Raw genomic sequence first — 12,755 nt, 5'->3', positions numbered from 1 at the left:
GCCTAAAATTATCCGATTTTCCACACATCCGAATTTTGTAGAAGGAAAATAAAAGAAGAAATGTTATAGCATTTCTCATTTTCGCTAGGGATACTATAAAAGTTAGTTGCAGTTGCTGATAGATTACAGAACCATCTGAGTGCTAGATATTGTTCCTAAATACTCCAGTAGCAATGACAATTACAATCCCGATCAACTCTCCTAAGGAACACAACGCGGCAATGTCGTGAAAAATTGCGCAACTCCATTAATCTTCCACTCGTTGCGCCGCAGACATCAAGTAGCCTCGCTACATACGTTTTCCAAATACAGTTAGCTCCAGCCGCTCGGAACACACCGTATAAATAGCAGCGAACGGAGCGATGTCTCCGAAACGACATGGAAACTACACCGGCGCGTCGAAGAGCTCGCCGAGAGCTCGGTAGCCGTCGAAAGCCGCAAAACCCGGATCCAAGTTTGATGGTGCCCGGGGGACTATGATTACGGGTAGCTTGTAGGAGATAAGACGGTCACCGGCGCGGAGGCAAAAAGCCAAGTTAATTCCGTGTCCGCGGACACCGCGGAATTACCATTTACAATGGTTATTACCATACGACACGGGGTAGATAGAGATGAGAAAGTTGTCCGGGGCTTTACATAATTGCGCAACGCACTGGATACGCGCACGAACGAAAGGGAAACACGGCGCCCGCCGGCAGCCGGTACCATTTGTTCCCATGTTGTAGCGCATAAATGCGCAAAAATGATTTACATCGTTCCCGATCTACACAGCTCGCCGAGAGTAAGCCCGAGTGGCCCCGGTGTATCGCGTAGGAAAGGTTAGTCGATTCCCCGAGCAGAATTCGCGGTTTTTACAGCGGCGAACGCGCGCGACCGGGGCCCGGGGACCATCCGAGACGGGCCCGCGAGGGTTTTATTGTCCCGACGACCGCGATACCCGCTAACGTCCCGCGCGGATACACTGAACTCACAGCGGCCGCGAGTGTACCGCTCGCCGATAAACGTCCGTGTAATTGTTACTTATCGATGGACCATCGATTTTATAGCTTGATTTGCAACTGCGTGCCCGTCCCGACTGGCAGCGGCCGTCACCGTGTTTATATGTCCCCTTGTTTAAGAATTTATTCGCGCCGCGAAGCGGGCAGTTAAAACGCGCACGGGACTTTTCGGCGGGATCCCTTCGGCCGGAGCACAATGGACGTTCGCCGGAACGGTCGTTTGTTACTCGAGGATTGGAAGTCTCTATGAGACTCGATACCCACGGTGACTCACGGCGAAATGAGGGGAAACGTGTTACGGGAGATTTTCAGAAATCTACACAGCAAATCTGGAATTATTAGATGCACTCGTTACGTGGGAAGCTCGTCCGAGGAACAAATTTCCCACTGGCGATACGAGAAACAGGCTTCCATTATACTTTCAAATCCAAGAATAAAACTAGTTGGAACTCTCCGTTCGTATGTTCAAGGACTTCCGAAACTCCGAGAGCCGACCGTCGGAATATATCGCTCCGCCGAGGGGCAACGAATCGAAGAACCGCGGATTTATCGAACCCGATCGCTGCCACGATCCACGGAGCACTCGCTGAAAGGATCGGGCGAAAGAGAAGGAGAAGAGAGAGGGAGAGGGAAGGAGAGAGGAGGAGAGTTTCACGCCCTCGTTATTCAAAACACCGCGAACCCGGTGTGTACCGGTGTTCAACCCACGCGCTCGCGTATCCGGGGCCCGCCGGCCCCGGCGTGTTTTGTCCGGCATAATTACCTCGGATACAGCCATTAATTAGTATCGCTAATTATGTGGAACAGCGGCGCAGGGGATACAGCGGCCGTGGTCCGCGGGACTCGGTTTATCCTATTTGTCGCGCATAAATAACAGATTAATGCCGCGATATGGTTGCTCATGCAAATGCGGGTTCAAAGTTTATAGCATCTAATTAACCATATTACCGGCCCTCGAACTTAATAAGGCCCTTAATAAGGACCGGTTTTTCCGCCGTTTCGATTGACCGCGGCGAAGTGTGCGCCGAACGGTCCTCGTCGTCGTCGGCGCGACGCCGTAAGCGACAACGTCGACAACCGCGAGCCGTCGGACGACGGATTTTCTAATATTCATCGGCGATACACGGCCAATTACGCGGCCCTTCTCCGTGCCCCCCGCGCCACGTAATAACGTATCGTAACGTATTGCAGCCACGACGGTCAAGGTGTAATAAATTATTCAGCACGCTCGGGCAATAAGCGGCGCGCTCGCTCGCAACACGCTCTCTCGCCGTTTCGCCATTCATTGATTCGCCGCAATCGAGCCGTGGCAACGAGTCCTATAGAGGATCCGCGGATCGAGCTAGCTCGCACGCTCGCTCGCTCGTTCGCCTTCTATACCCCCTACAATGACTCCTATTCGATCCGATCGAGGGACCTGAATGCAACCGATCCCTCCCCGAGCTTTTCACTGTGCCGTTCCCTTCCTGGTCCGCCTTGTAATGGACGATACTCGAACGCTATTAGCACGCCCTTAAGCCGATGGATACTACGAGGATATCCCCCATAATCGTTTCACGACAGCATTTCAAGTGTTTAGTCCTTTCTGCTGTGACTCCTTTGGAATAGGAAATTCGTGTTTCTCATTTTTCGTGTGCGGTCGATAAGAGACACGGCGGAATGATCTCCGTGGAAATGTTTCTGTTGCGACGAACATTTGGAAGACTACAGTCGTATCTACGCTATAAGAATTCATTATTGGCAAGCTAAGTTTAGAATAGTCAGAACAACAACCACACTCAGCAATAGAAGTTTCAATATGGAAGAAATTCAAGTTGAAGCGAACCTTTCGTAAACGAAGGCTCTTTAACCCTTTGCACCCCAGAAGTCTTTCACCGGAAATATTCAATATCTTCTAATAAGATACAGACAACATTTTCTCAGATGGAATTAAAAAATCTCACATGCATTGAGGAAGAGAACTGTTTTCTTTCAAAGTTTAATATTAAATATCAAAGTTTACAGTTTTGCCGTGTCAAGTCATTTGGTGTCTTAGAGGCGCCTCGAGTGCAAAGGGTTAAATTAAGCAAACCTTCAGCAGACGAAACCAAATTATATCCCGGATACTTAAATAATAGAGAAAGGAAGCAATGCATCCTTTGCTTAGTAACTAAATCCTCTATTCGCAACTTAGTATTCCAAACAGAAAAGTCCGATCTCAAAACGCAGACATTCGCCAAAGTCTTAACCCTCTACTCCCCCGTTAATTGTTAACCTCCCGAGCGAACGCAGGCGCGGGTCAATCCTTTCCTAGCGAGTTCGCGATAAAACCACCCCGCTACGGTTATGGAAGAAACCAGGGTGCAAGGGGTTAATTAACGATGACCGGTGTCCCGAGGGCAATCCGCGGTGCACATACACGGTGTGCCCCGATGGTGGAGGCCGGGGCCCTTGGCAAAAACCGTGGTCCCCGGGACATCGGGGTGGACGTAATGCGACGCGTTGATGGACGGCCGGATAGCGGAGCCGGAAATCGGCCGGCCGAAAAAAACTGGCATTTAGAGGCGAGCGGGGCACCCTGCCGGGTCCCCGCGGGTCCCGGGTCGCGCGATGGTAGGGCTGAAAGCAGGTTAGGGCACGGCGCGCGCGCACGCTGCTCGCCGGCCGAGGCTGTTTGACATAACCAGTTCGGAGCTGCGGGCAAGGACGCCGCGCGCCGCCTCCTTCTCGTCCCGCGCTCTCCTTTTCTCCCGGCATCGCCTCTCCTGGGACACAATCGGCCGTTCCTGACCACCGCAATGCATCGACGATCGATCGCCGCCACTTGGAAATCGGCCCCTCCCCCGCGGGACGAGCCCCGTCGCTTTAGCGTCCCGGCATAACTCAGAGATCAATGGGCGCCGCGGCCTAGGATAAATTATCCCCGTTTACGGTGGCCCGTAAACCCACCACCAACGACGCTCTAGCCTAGTCCGCGGCCGAACGGCGGGGACGGTCGCGAGTTAAATTAATTTCGAACGCTCGGGGCACCGTTATCGCGTGATTTGCGGGCGGACCTGGATAGACCCCTGGATGATGAGACGCGGGGTCGCCGTAAAGGATGTCTTGCATTAAGTGAAACCCGGCCAGTAAGTACCCAGGCTGAATTAATCCCTCGCGAGAGCTGGATCATTATTGTGCTCCGTTGTACCCGGCACCGAGACTTGTGATTCGCTTGTGATTCTGAATGATAGAGTGCGAACTGATGCATGACGTTTAGTGGGGAACGGGGCATTAGGGGATAGGCATCCCGGCCGTTTCGCTTGCAGGGGAATTTAGTGGTGAATAACTGCTTTGCCGCGATCGGGTTAACGAATGCACGGAATTACCGATGCACGGAAGGCTGGGGAAAGACTGATCGCACGGAAGCTGGATAGGGGTACCGAGATGATCGCGCCGTAGTTCCAGTAGCGAAAGTAGATAGGACGAGAGCGATGAAGTGATAGAAATTGCGCTGTCGTCTTTCAATCATCATTCATTGGTCGAAGACGTGGACGGTTCGTTCAGCTGGGAGGGGTTCCGTCGAACGTTCGCTCGGCCGATGTGGGTTACTGAACCCATTCAACGGGACTAGCCCAGAAGGCAAAAGAGGGACAGTCGGAAATCGGTTTACGACACGCGAACGTCATAACCGGGCGTCTTCGAGCCGTGCAACGCAGCCTCTCATTAGCCTGGCCATTGCGCGCCGCCTGATCGCGGCTGACTTCTAGAATTCCCCCAGACGAAAATTAAATCCCCATCATCATCTCTCCCGTCCCAACGAACCAGGGAGACGAGGCGAGACGAGCCGAACCGGACACACCCTTGGCGGGAACGCTTATCTCTCTTAACGCTTCCACAAACCACGGCCTGGTTTGCGCGGAATAACTAGAAGCGACCGCGGAGTTATGGTTACCGGGGGAATTGAAACGTAAATCATGGGAGCAGCGCGGATGGGAACGGTCCACGGCGGAACGAGCCGGCACATCGGCGCCCATTTTGAGCAGCTGTGTACTTTCGATAACAAGCTGCCGGCGCTATAACCGCCGCGACCATCGACTACAAATGGTACCGTTCGTCGTAATCAGAGGGAAATAGGAGAGCGGCATTTTTATTTTACCTTTCTCTTTCTCCAAGGCGCGTCGCGTCTAGCCGTGAAACAGGTAGTCGAGAGAAACACACGGTGCATCTGAACTACCGTGACGAAGCTTGCGGAAGTGCTCGCGAATCGGAGCGGTGCCATTTCCTTTTCGAATAGCTTCTTGTCGAAGCTGTGAAATGAACTATGTTGCTCGAGGTATTCGTAAATTGTTCGAGATTCGTCGAATTCGAATGAAAAGGACTTCCTTCGCTGATTAACTTTCTATACAGATCAAAGGATAACTTGCACTCTATTATGCCCTAAACAAAAAAATTGAAACCAGTCATTTTGACAGGTACTAGTGTTAATGGAACGTAACTCAAAGCGGTTGAAATCAAATTTTTAAAATGGCAAGAGTAGCCGAGGGGTTAAAAATAGCTCGGATTGCAAAGGATTGATAGTTATTACTCGAAGGATGTCCAACCTTCTCTCAAACTCGAAATGTTCACTTGACACACGCATCCGAACAGCTCCAGCCCCGCGCCATTAGCTCGCGTCGCGTGTAGGCCTCGATTTTCCAGGAGCGCCCGTCGAGCGAACAAAAGAACGGGGATTTTTGCAGACGGCCGCGGGTCGATCGGATCGCCACCAATTATTCCGAAGGAAATTAAAATAAAGGTAATAGGACGGGCTGGAAACCTTTTACAGGCAGGCCTTTTTGCGGCCTGTCAGATCTGGCTGACCGATCACCCTGCTGGGCCGCTTGTCGCGAGCGGAAAGGAAAACGCATCGCCGCGGCCGACAGCGTTTTTCCCGTTCCGCGTGTGTATACTTACATTACACGCGCGTGCACGGACACACGTGCCCGGCCGCGCCGGGGCCGGCTCACGTATACGCGCCGGGAGATGCTGCGGCTCTCGATCGTTAAACCTTGATGGAGGTAAGTTCCACGAAAAACTGGATCCGTGGCGCAACGGGGTCCCCGCGGCTGATTGTTGTTCGTGTGGCGAACTCGAACGCTCAATGAGAGGGAACAAACCGTTTACGAGGCCTAGCCAGGTACGTGGAACTTCTGCAACGGTCTTTTTGCCGGCGATTCGTGCGACGAACTTTTCGAGACGTACGTACGCGGGAAAATATCTGCTAGGCGATCATTGGACGGCTAGCCTCTGGAATTCGGCTGATCGATCGGCTTTCGTGCCTTCTCAGCCGATTCTCTGCTGGTTTCATTCCTTGGTTTCTGATATTCTCGATCGTGAATTCACTGTTCGTCGATACGATTACCAGGAGAACTATGGGATTGTAAACTAGAAAGACACCTAGCAAGTGTGCATATTCTAGGTGCGAGCGAACGCGACTACGATGATTTAGTGGATCCGATTTAAGACAGAGGATTCTAAAAGAAGAACTTGATCGTGCAAATAGACTCCAGGCGACACGTTTCTGCAAGAATTCCCGATCGATCGTTAATTCGTTCTCGCGTAGGTTCGTGCGGTTTCAGCGCACGAGTGCGGCAGTTACGTACCGGGGCAATTAGAATAAATGAATGCGCTTGAAAAATGTTTGGAAACGCCGGGATCGTTAGCGTTCATTGAAATTATCGCGGCCTTTACGTCCATATTTCCCGGGAAAAAATGCCCCGGATTGCACCGATCGTAATTAGGGGCGGCCCGCGTTTAAAAATAGTCGCGCACGGGGCGCTCCGGTTCGGTATAGAATAATTATCACGCTCGAAAGTCACCAGACCGGCTATTACGTTGATCCCTCGTCTGGCAGTATCGCGTCAGGCTCGTGGCGGACATCTCGAACTGAATTTAATATAAGTATCGGCGGCCGATGCGCGCCGTTTGTTCCTTTTAAGTCGTACCGAAACGTCGTCTTTATGTTATCAATATTTAATCTGTACGGTAAAATTGTAAAGACGCGGCAATAAACCGCGCGCGGGAACCTCCCCCTCGCCTTTCTCTCCTATCGAATTATTAACGGCATTAAAGTGACCTCCAATTAGCGCGAATTTCTAAGGAAATCCACCGCGGTGCGACGGTTTAATGTCCCGGCGTCGTCGGCTCCGACGCGCGCGCGGCCTCGCCGCTCTTCGCTGCAGCAGACCTTTGAAAATTCGGTGTTTTGCGCGCGTCTTTGTTCCACGAAACTCCCGCGGGCCGCCGGCTCTCCCGGCCGCCGGTAATTAAGAGTGACTCGAGCCCCCGGACAGTACCATAAAACATAAAACTGTTGAAAACCACGTAATCTGCGTTGTTTCCTCTTCGTAACGGGTCAATTACTTTCGAAAAAAAGGGAGGAGTGAAAACGCGCGTAGCCGCGTTGCCCGCGCGTTCAACACACAAACACCCTAATTAGCCCACGGTCTGCTTACTTACGCGTAATTACCGTCCGCCGGGCAGATTAACAACGATAATTAAATTATACGATCTAACGATCGATAATTTCAGCCGGAATACGCGCACACGAAATATCCCCCGTAAACCTGTTATCTGCATTTAAAGAGCTTCTGCGATCTGCTCTACGTACCGCCGCGGCAATCCCATTGTCAAATGAACGCTCCAACAGAGATATATACATATATCTATATATATACATATAAATATACCCTATCCGACCTTGCCATCGGGACCATTCGAACGACTTCATTTCGAGCGAAGCGTGTCGCCTTGTTGGACGAGCCGGATCGCGAGCGAATGCAAGATCGAGTTCCAGGAATCGCGAAGAGGAATTTCGATATTTGGAAATCGGCGGGACTCGTTAATCGCTGGTAAAAGGTTCTAATGAACATGGTAAATTGACTGCCATTTGCTCGGCATTCCAAACGCGTACAGCCAGAACGAAGGTAATTCGACTTTTTTGCAATTCTTCGAACACCAACGTCATTTCGAAAGCACAGAAATGCAACAAGTTCGTTAATCACCGAATAAACGACGGGAAAATTAAAGGGAACGCTTAACGACGATACTGGCGACCGTTCGTTAACCACGCTACGATCTTGTCGCGACGAATTCGTCGGGGAATAACTTTCCGCGGTGGAATCCGCCGAGCATAGGCGAAAAGAACGATTTAATGGAAGTTCGGCGGGTTCCTATTGTTCGCCGCGGCGAAATAAATCGCAGCGGTGCGGGTCAGTTCGATTGTTCTCCGCGGGACGGGGACAGGGAAGGCCATAATGAGGCGAGCAAGGATTTATTACGAGACGTTAAAACTGTTCTTCTAACGGTACCCCCGTACGAATGAGCGGCCGGACGCCGACTGGGGCCACCGGGGGTAGTCGCAGCGTCCCGCGGTCGTGCTTGATGGCGCGAGATCGAAATCTAAATGTGCCGAAAAAGAGAGAAACGAAAAGCGGAGAAGAACGAAAATCAACCGGTCGAAACTGGCACGGCGATGAAGAGAGGAGAGGCGGGGGGCCGATACCGTCTCGGATGAAGCGTTTCCGACGCAAGAATGCGTCCGCAGCTCGCGTTCGCGCGGATGAATCGCTTTAATTAAGCAATATTCGCGATTTCGATACCCGAGGAGGGGCGAGCGACGATTTCAATTAAAACGGGGCCTCGGGAAAAATCGGCGGGGCCGCGATGCGAACACCGGCCGCGATACTTCCGCGTTCGTAATGATAATGAATAGGTTCGCGTTAGAATTTATTGGGGGAACGTCATCTTCGTTTATTATGCCGCGACGCTGCGGGCCGGGGCTACGGTATAACTCAATGGCAGAATTTATTGCGTCATTAAGGTAATGCATGCGATACAACGGCGGCGCGGATAACATAATCATTTCGTGCGTAGACTCGGAACCGCTCGAACGCGAACCGCCGTTGTCCGGCGCGTGTTCAGCGTTTAGGAAATTAGTGGTGTATCGTTCCCGAGGGGGACTCGAGTTTCATCGTTCGCCGGGAATAACCGAGTTGCGTGCGACTTTCCAGCGAATCCGTTCTGCTCGGATCCACGTTGCGTTGCGTGCTGCGTCGTTCGCGATAAGAGCGCCTAATGGTCGCCCTATAAATCCCGGTTTCTGAGGTTCGCGTTCCCATTCGATGGATATGGATGCTGGATACGTGTTGATTACGATTTTTGCGTTACGAATTTCCGATTGTTGCGATTAATGTGTCGTCTGGCTAGTCTCGTGTCGTGACGGAGGGTTATTAAGCGATAAGGGATACGTAGTGTGCAGTGTCCGACTGTTAACGAGTGTATAAACGATAGGCGTTAAAGGTGAGCTCCGAAGAAACGTTGAAAATACTGGGCGTATGAGTGTACCTATGTAATTAATTCATTACAATCTGATACTTAGCGAATACCTGCGCAACCTGCTTCTGAATTATTCAAAGCCTCCATCAACGTCGTTTAGTTCGACTGCATTCTAATATCTCGCTCTACTAATTTATGTATCGTTTACAAAATACTAAACCCATACAGAAGTACGATACAACCGTAACGTGATGGACACAGTTTCAACGACACAGCCATTAACCCTTTGCACTCCAAAGGCGCCTCAGTCGCCAATCGATTTGACACAGCAAAACCGTCGAGTTTAATATTAACTATCAAACTTTGTGACTCCTTGCCAGTCAATTTCAAATGTCCTGATTAGAAAATTTTGAGTATATTAACCCTTTGCGGACGAAGATTTGAAGTATACAAAGTCTCCAACAAATGAAGTCGAACGAAATATCAATTAATAGGAAAAAAGGAAACTACGAGCAGATCTCGCTGTCAGAGTAATTAAACCATTTCTTCGCAACATAATCTTCCAAATACGAGCACTCCATCAAGTGTCGACATTCGTCCGCAAAGGGTTCAAATGAAATTGAACATGAATTCCCTCCAGACGGAAAAGCGAAGGGGTCACAGGTCTCGGCATTCCAGGGGATCAACGTTTCACCGCGACCGAAAGAATCCCGCCGACAAGTTCCGAGGAAATCCGCGTGGTACCAGGTTCCCATGATCGTTTCCTGGATCCTGTCCGAAGGTAATGGTCCCGCCAGAAAACGATACCCAGGTATACGCGGGATCAGGGCAGCGGGCAGGTTACAAGACAAGAGGGAAGAGCCGGGACGGCTGACCACCCTCCGTGTTCGGACGGGTAAACGGATACGGGCATGCCCGGACACCGGATATCGCGGTTCGTTAGCCGGCGAGTACCGGAAATCATTCTTTGCTCCCGCGGCGAACGCGCCTCCTATAACTTTCTACCGACTGGCACCGTTAATGATCGTCAGCGCGGACTATCTAAGAAGGCCATCCCCCTCGGACGGCTCCGGCTATTTCTCTTTTACCTCGATTCCTCCGGGGACACCGGGGTCTCTCTTATTTATGCGTCTGTCGCCGGGAAAAACTTGTCTCGGGTTCACTGGTCCATTCCCTTAGCCGTTAGTTCACGGAAGCTTAAGTTGACTCGATGACTCGCGATTTGAGTGACTGCTGCTCGATCGAATAGTCGCTTTTCGAAGATTCGTAGATGATCGGACACTGTAGTGGCACTGTCTTTGGAAAAGGAACTCTAATGAGACTGAAGATTTAGCTGTTGCTCGATAGAAGTTTCACTTGACCGCGATTCGAGTTACCGGTACTGGATCGAACAGGCTGAAGTTTCAGCTGTTGAAGATTAAACTTGACTCTACGACGGTTCGAGCCATCGGATTCGTGGACCGTCGGACATTGTACCGCATTATCATCGGAAAAGTCATTGAAATGAATTAGGCTTCATCGTGTCCCTTAAGGTAGCTCGGCGGCAAGTTTCCAATAGGGGATGCTTCCCTGAAGCATAAATCTGTCCCGTTATCCGCCGCATAAGTAGAATGACCATTTTCCTCTGCAGCCACGTCACACGATGCAGAAAAACTGCACCTCTCCGAGCGACAATTTTACCGTTACCTACGCAGCCGACATTGCTCCAGATAAATCACTTCCCACGTTTCCGCACACCCACGCCAGAATCGAATTCCCGAAGGAGCACACGAACTCGCCGCGATTTCGAGCGAAATCGAGAGGCTTCGCGAGGCGCGAGACGAGCGCAGCTCGCGGACGCGCATTAGTGAGCGCAAACTCGTACCCTTAGCGCCGGCTTATTTAATTAAGACGGAGATTTTCGGCGTCCCGAGAGGGGCAAGGCGAGGCAAGGGGAGAGGCTCGGCGTTATTTACACGCGACGCGGAATGGTCCGAGGGACGACGAGCGGTCGGCCGGTAACGAAGGAAAGGGGGTGTCCGCGTTAATTAAGCCCGATAGCCCCCGATCGCTATCTGGGCCCCGATATTAGATGTCCTAATTAAGCCGGCGAGTGCGATATGCTAGGAGGGAACCCGAACCGAGCCTCGGATCCCCGCGATTCCTGGATATCCGGCGGAAAGCAAAGGGAAAAAAGGGGAGAGACGGCGGATAGGAAAAAGAGAAAAAGAAGAACACGGCCGGTGTGTCGTGGCCGCGGAGCGGACTGTCCGGGGTGAAATCTGGACGGTCGTCGGTAGGCGTCGTAAATCTCACGGTTGACGCCTTTCGGGAGGGAATACGACGCTGGCCAATTTACGATCGGCCGAAAGGGACGTGGGAAGAGCGGAGGTGTTTCCAGAGGAAACGTCCTCCGCCGCGCTACTAACAAACGGTACCGGTCCCCGGACGAGAGACGCTCCTCCATTAACACGTCCGCTACCGGCATTTGTTTCGATTCGGGGGGAGGCTGGGACGGGGATGCTAACGAGTTAGGCAAATGGAATTGGCTGGTCACTTAGTGTGTACTAAAGAATGGAACTTATGTAGCCACGTGATTCTCTTTATGTTCCGGAGAACGAATCGGGGTTAAGGGAACTAAGATTGAACGTTGTTAGTCTCTCGCTTTGAATAGTGTCTGCTAATTAACGGTGGAACTATCAAGCATGAGAACAGAAGTATTAACACTAGAACTACGGATTAAAAACGATTGATATGCAATCCCTATAAAAATTGTGACAATTATTCTCGGTTTCTTCGAACATTCATTATAGTATTCAAGTGAATATATTTTCAAGATCATTTCAGATATTCAATGCTTTTAAGATATCAGTAATTCCAAAACAGCGAAAGTCATTTTGACTGGTAGTTCTAGTGTTAAGGACACTTATTGTGAGAAATCATGGACAATGCATTCCGGTAACTAAAGTATTCCTAACACTTACTCGAAAGTCTTTCATTGGAAATCAGCGATCTAGTTTCTTCTTATAGTATTTTTATTTTTATCTACTGTTTCTCTGTACTTTTTACGTATCGAGCAACGTCGTTTTATACATAGCTTAATAAACGTGACGTTACTTTTTGCGGGAATGTACAGTTCCTGCACGCCTCGCTGGAGCGCGTCGTGTACTTAAATAAAAAACGCAGTGATAAAACGACGCCGGGGAACGGAGAGGTCCACGGGTGAATACTTTCCACTGTCAAACGTGTCGGATGCTGGCTATCGATAGTCTCCGTTCCCTGGCTTGTTAACCGTTCAGCTGACTCCGGTCAATCCGGTACACGTCACCGGGCGTCGCGAAAGGTGCGAAGAACACCGGGAAAAAGATCCTCCGGCTTGATCAAGTTCCGTCTCCGCTTTTGTGGGAAGACAAGCCTTTCGTTCAGCCCTTTGACTGGTGACCGCGGCTATCGATCCCTGAACGACACGCAACGCTGAATAAAGAAACTCGAGAAACCCGT

General features: G+C 50.9%; 1 protein-coding gene across 4 annotated transcripts in view; it reads right to left on the bottom strand.

Moving 5' to 3' along the window:
- The window catches only part of LOC116432172 (uncharacterized), a 94,490-nt gene that overhangs the window by 57,038 nt on the left and 24,697 nt on the right, over window positions 1–12,755 (bottom strand). The window lies entirely within an intron of this gene.

The sequence above is a fragment of the Nomia melanderi genome, chromosome 11, assembly GCF_051020985.1.
Source record: "Nomia melanderi isolate GNS246 chromosome 11, iyNomMela1, whole genome shotgun sequence".
NCBI classification, from domain to species: Eukaryota; Metazoa; Arthropoda; class Insecta; order Hymenoptera; family Halictidae; genus Nomia; species Nomia melanderi.
The sequence above is the reverse complement of the archived record's forward strand: the minus strand, read 5'-3'. Positions and strand labels throughout refer to the sequence as shown.